We start from the raw sequence: 6,586 nt of genomic DNA, 5'->3' as shown, positions 1-6,586 counted from the left end.
GAAGAGTGCCTGGATGGCTCAGTCGGTTAAGCATCTGACTTAGGCTCAGGTCAAGTTCTCAAAGTTCGTGAGTTGAAGCCCTACATAGGGCTGTCTGCTGCCCTATAGAGGGTTGTCTACTGTCAGCACCAAGCCCGCTTCATATCCTCTGCTCTCCTCTCTTTCCCCTACCTTTACTTGTTCTCTCCCTCTCTCTCTCTTTCTGTCTCTCTCTCAAATTAAAAAAATGAATAAACATTTCTTAAAAAGTGGGCAAAGGACCTGAATAAACATTCTTCCAAGAAGACATACAGATGTTGAACATGTACATGAAAAATGCTGAACATCACCAATCATCGGGTAAATGCAAATTAAAACCACAATGAGCTATCACCTGACACCTGTTAGAATGGCTATTTTCAAAAGATTAAAAATGACAAGGGTTGGCAAAGATGTAGAGTAAAGGAACCTTTGTGCACTCCTGGTGGGAATGCAAATTGATGTAACCACTATGGAAAACAGTATGGAGGTTTCTCAAAAAATTTAAAATAAAGCTATTATATGATCCATCAATTTCACTGCTAGGTATTTATCCAGAGAAATGAAAAATACTAATTCAAAAAGATATGTGCACCCCCAAAAAGATATGGAAACATATATATGTGGATGTCACTATGTTACATATATATATATGAACATTATATGAGATATGTTTATGAGTATTATTCAGTTTTAGCAAAGAAAGACATCTAGTGCTATCTTTGGCAGCACATATACTAAAATTGTAATGATACAGAGATTAAGATGGCCTTGTGCAAGGATGACACACAAATTCGTGGAGCATTCTACAGTTTAAAAAAATGAATGAAATCTTGACATTTGTGGAAACATGGATGGACCTTGAGGACATTATGTTAAATGAAATAAGACAGAGAAGGACAAATACTATGTGATCTCACTTACATGTGGAATCTAAATGAAAACGAAAATGAAAACAAAAAACACAAAAAGCACCCCCCCCCAAACTTCTAGTTAGATACAAAGAACAGTTTGGGTATAGCCAAAAGTAGAAGGTTGGGGGAAGGCTAAATGTGTATAAGGAGTCAAGGAGTACAAACCTGCAGCTAAAAAAATGATGCATTTTTTAAAAAAAGTGGTTGTACTACTTTCCACATCAACCAATAGTGTATGTCAATTCTAGTTGCTTCACATTCTCTCCAACACTTGGTATTGTAGCCATTATAATGGAGGTGTTTTGGTATCTCATTTGGTTTAATTGTCATTTCTCTGAGGACTAATGATGTTAAACATATTTCCATTTGCTCTTTGGCCATTCATATGCTTTCTTTGGTAAAAGAGTTATTCCAGTCTTTTGCACATGTTTTAAATTGGTTATTTGTATTCTTAACTTTGAGTAGTAAAAATGTTTTATAAATTCTGTTTTATAAATTATAAATTTATAAATAGTTTATCATGGTCTATGACTTCAATTTCATTTTTAAGTGTCATCTTCTAAAGAACAGATTTTGGGGGCCCCTGGGTGGCTCAGTCAGTTAAGCGTCTGGCCTCAGCTCAAGTCATGATCTCTCGGTTCATGGGTTTGAGCCCCAAATCGGGCTCTGTGCTGACAGCTAGCTCAGAGCCTGGAGCCTGTTTCAGATTCTGTGTCTCCCTCTTTCTCTGACCCTCCCCTGCTCACGCTGTCTTTCTCTGTCTCTCAAAAAAAATAAAAAACAAAAAAAATTCTTTAAAAAGAATAGATTTTTATTTAAATGAAGTCCAGCTTATGAAGGTTTCTTTTATGCATACTGCCATTTGTTTTTTACTTTTTGTTTTCTGGGAAATCTTTTGGTAGACAAGGGTTGTATAGATTTTCTGCTTTATTTTAATCTACCAGGCTTATAATTTAACTTTTACATTTAATATACTAACATTTAAACTTTCATTAATTCCTTTTGAGAATGTAATCTTTTCTGTGATTGAAGAAGCTTGATTGAGAATGCATGGACCCTTTGTTAGAGAATTTAGGAGTACCACTAACAAAATGAACCATCAAGTCACAATAATATAAAATCCTCACTAGTCGTTATATCACTCATCTATTACCACTACTAATCTTATGAAATAAAACACCCTCAAACTCAGTGGCTTAAGCAAAAATCATAGATTCTTGCTCATGTGTCTGGGGTTTCTGGAGGTCAGGTGTTCTAGAATGGGTTTGTCTGGGCTTGAATCCAAACAAAAGATGGGGTTCTCTATATTTCTCTCAATCTCCTTGGGTCAGCATCAGACTGATGAAAATATTTTTCTCATGACAATGACAGAAGGCAAGAAAGAAAGCCCAACTACACAAGCATATGTCAAGTTACTTAATTCTTCATGTCTGCGAACATGTCTTTAGCCAAAGTAAGTCTCATGACTGAGCCCAAAGTAAAGAAAGAGAAGAACATTCTGCTTCTATTAAAAATGAACTGGAAAGTAACATAGCTAGAATGTAGACACAGGTAGGATGAAATATTAATCATCAATGGTTTAATCTTCTGTAATCACTTATGAAACCTTTTAAAGAAAACCAACTAATATTATGAAATATCAGAAAATAAAAATATATTTAAAAATATATATTTTAGGGGCGTCTGGGTAGCTCAGTCAGTTAAGCGTCTGGCCTCAGCTCAGGTCATGTTCTCATGGTTTGTAGGTTTGAGCCCTGCATCAGGCTCTGTGCTGACAGCTAGCTCAGAGCCTGGAGCCTGCTTCAGATTCTGTGTCTCCCTCTCTCTCTGACCCTCCCCTGCTCACACTGTTTCTCTCTATCTCTCAAAAAATAAATAAAAGACATTAAAAATTAAAAAAAATAAGAATATATTTTAGTATATATAGTGTATATATATATTAGTACAAACTATTAATCAAGATATTCAAAGAATTGATGGAGAATGGGTATCTTCAACTAATAAAAGAAGAAGAAATGATAAAATCAGAATATTATCATTCTTAAATATTTTAGAATTATATTATCACCATTCCCTACCTATAATGGAATAACATATTGGTCCATTGTCATCATTGCTTGAAAAAAATATTATGAGAAAATCTTATGGAACAAGAAAAATAACAATACCAGAGTTATGAAGAAAAAATCATTAACCAACATAAATAGACTCTCAGTAGTCAAAGATGATAAACCTTGAGCATTGACAACCATAATAACAGCAATAAAACAAATTTATTAAAATATTTAAACACAGATCACAATGATGTTGAATACAAACAAAATTTAAACAAGCAAAATTATACATGTTGATGTTATGATGATATAAATTAACTCATTTTTTAAACATAAGAAAAAAGGAAATAAGCATTTGTTCAGCTTTTCCTATATGAACTGTAATTCATGGTAACCAAATAGTTGATAAAAGTCTCTCTTTATATGAGTATTTCAGTTACTAAATTCATGAATATTGAATGAATTAGGATATTGCTTTTCTACAACAGCTAATCAAGCAGCGGACTTAAGCAATGATCATCAAATGCTAACATGACTCAAAAAAGACAAACAGCTCTTACATATCTCTTGAACAAAATATATAATACCACCTATAAAGTAGTATTTCAAAACCATCTAACTTCAGTCTAATCAAATCTCTCAATCTCGCCTCTAATTTATATGAGATGCAGAGGAGACAGAAACATGTTACATTAAACCATGGGTGAAATCTGCAAAACTTAAATTGTAGGGAACTATAAGGTAGAAACTGGTCAGACCAAATAAGTTTGTCTATGAATTGATGATTATTGAGTGAAGGAACATGGAGGTTTTTAATCTTATTTTTGCATATATCTGAATTTGAATAATAGTTTTTTTCTTAAAATAAAATAAGTCACTGGACATTTTTTTTTTTGAAAGCCTGGTGTGAGTTAAGCTCCACTCTTGGGGGTGGAGATTCTGAGTTATCCTTTAAGCTGCCTGACGAGAGAACCAAAGTGACAGTGGCTAGTGTACATTTTCTAAGTCACTGAGTTCCCTTCTGAATACTAATATCAGAATGCCTGATATCAAGGACATTGAGAAATTAATGTGGTTGCTAAATAGAGTGGGTGCTAATTTCCAGGATTCAGAAGTTAATCTTTAATCCAGAGCAGTAACTAAAATTCCTAGGTAATTGAACAATTTTAAAAAATTACTCATGTGGTCATATTCATGCATTAGGCTAAATATGTTTCCTGTATCCAATAATCAGACATCCTGAGTATCTCTATAAATGACTTATGACAGTATGTTGTCATGAACAATTTTATATCTCATAATAAGAAACTCTTGCTGATGTGAGACAGTTAATGAATTGCCACCAATATTTCAAAAAGTAAGATGGGGACATGGTGATTCTGAGTCATTTATATTCCTTTCACATTCATGAGGGCTGGCATTACATGACACCATTTATTTTGTACCACAAGACCCTGGTGTGCTAGGGTTATCCTCTTCTTTCTATGATTTTGTTAAGCCTCTTCATGAAAATTATCAAGTAAAATTTTAATAGTGCAAAGACATTGTGGCTCCAAACAAAAGTGTGCCAGCACTGCTATTAAGAAGTATTTGCCAGTGCGCTTGCTGTCTTAGCTATAGAGGCTCTGATATGCAGATGGAACTTCTGTGTGTTTATCTACCTGATTTCTGAAAACTTGAATTCCACAGTGAAGACAGTAGTTCCTGAACATGTGATTTTGAAGTCATGGTATTTACTAACTTTGATCATGCTTTTTACTGAGGGCAATATGAAACTTTGGCACCAGAAAGTGTGTTAAGTGTGTTGATTGGTATGTGAAGTTCACCAGTAAAATAGATATTTCAATTTGGAAAAGAAAGTGATTGAGGACATAGTCAAAGGTTAGGGAGATGAATGGACACAGAAAGAAAGAGAGAAAAAGAGAGAAATATAAAGATAGAGAGATATGGAGGGGAGAAGGAATGATGCAGAGCATGTAAGGAAATACATGAATGGAAGTGCTCCCTTATATCATCCAAGGTTGACAGTGTGCTCATGGAACTGGTCTTGTGTTGATGAAGTTGGTCAAAATTTAAATATTGTTACCTTCTGGAAGGAAATCTATAAGTAATTGATACTAGTACTAAAAGAATTAAGAATATGTCTCTCTTGTACCTCCTCTTAGGTTCATTTCTAGAGCAAGAATGCTGTTACATACAGCCAGATGGATTATCGGTCTGGCTCTGTATGTCAGTTCCCATGCCGACACTTACAGCTATAAAGATACAACATAAAACATAAAACATAAACGCCTCAGAAAAAGCATCAGAGAGAAATCTGAATTACAGGTTTTTCTCAGCCGTAACTCTTATTATTAACCACGCTATTCTGTTATCTTGCTATTCATGAAATGGGGAAGAACAGTCACACATTTCTGTGCATTTGGAGGCCAATTAGCAAACAGGCAGAGCTGCTTGGAGGATTGATCATTCCACCAAACTATCACACTGAAAACATAAATGTGTTACATGAAAACATGTATATTTATATTTATATTACTTTTATTTATTTTTACATTTGAATTTACATTTACATTTATAATTATATTTATATAAATCTCACAAACAGAAAGATTAACATCCAGGATTACTCAAGGTTTAAGGTTTAGGATACAGCAGAATTATTTGGGTAAGAAGGTTAAAAATACAGATTCCTAGGCTCCACTCTTAGAAACTTCCAGTTATTAGATAGTGGAACAGGCTTGGGAATCTGTAGGTTAGTGAAGAGTATGGGTGGCTTCAGTATGTCTAGTTCCTGGAATATGATTATCATAACACTCATAAACTGACACAATATGAAAAGAGGTAAAAGTTAGAAAATGTACATCTAGTCTTCATGAGATTATAAGAAAATATTATGACTCTCATGATAAGATGTAGGTACATTTATAAGCACGTAGATCTACATTATAAAATCACATGGAACATATTCTTATTCAGATTTTTTAATGTAAAATAGTCCAAATGGTAAATTTCCTACCAGGCATATAAAATTAAAGTCCAGATCAACTAGGCATGGGATTCATCAATTACTAACATTTTTATTATTTTATTTTATTTTATTTTATTTTATTTTATTTTATTTTATTTTATGCTTTTTATTTATTTTTGAGAGACAGAGACAGTGCGAGCAGGGGAGGGTCAGAGAGAGGGGGAGACACAGAATCTGAAGCAGGCTCCAGGCTCCGAGCTAGCTGTCAGCACAGAGCCCAATGCAGGGCTTGGACCCACGAACCGTGAGATCGTGACCTGAGCCGAAGCCGGACGCTTAACCGACTGGGCCACCCAGCCCCCCATCATTTTTAGAATACCAAATAGATTCTACTTTAATTCTAAACTGCCCACCCTAATAAAAGTTACATAGTTGTGAAAGCCCCACAAAAACATAAAAACACATAAAAATGCCACATTGTAGGTGAGACAGGTATCATTGAATATAACCAGGTACAGTTTCTGGCCACTTTTCCTTTTGGTTTCTTTTCTTTTCTCTTCTCTTCTTTTCTTTTCTCTTCTCTTCTCTTCTCCTTTACTTTTCTTTTTTATAAACCATGTGGTTATTCT

The 6,586-nt window shown here is 34.3% G+C and overlaps 1 non-coding gene across 1 annotated transcript; it reads left to right on the top strand.

The window, feature by feature from the left end:
* The first annotated feature begins 731 nt into the window (after positions 1-731).
* Positions 732-834, top strand: LOC115290940. The gene has a single exon (XR_003908315.1). It is a non-coding gene; the product is annotated as a U6 spliceosomal RNA (small nuclear RNA).
* The last annotated feature ends 5,752 nt before the right edge of the window (positions 835-6,586 follow it).

The sequence above is a fragment of the Suricata suricatta genome, chromosome 4 (genome assembly GCF_006229205.1).
Source record: "Suricata suricatta isolate VVHF042 chromosome 4, meerkat_22Aug2017_6uvM2_HiC, whole genome shotgun sequence".
Taxonomy (NCBI): Eukaryota; Metazoa; Chordata; class Mammalia; order Carnivora; family Herpestidae; genus Suricata; species Suricata suricatta.
The sequence above is the reverse complement of the archived record's forward strand: the minus strand, read 5'-3'. Positions and strand labels throughout refer to the sequence as shown.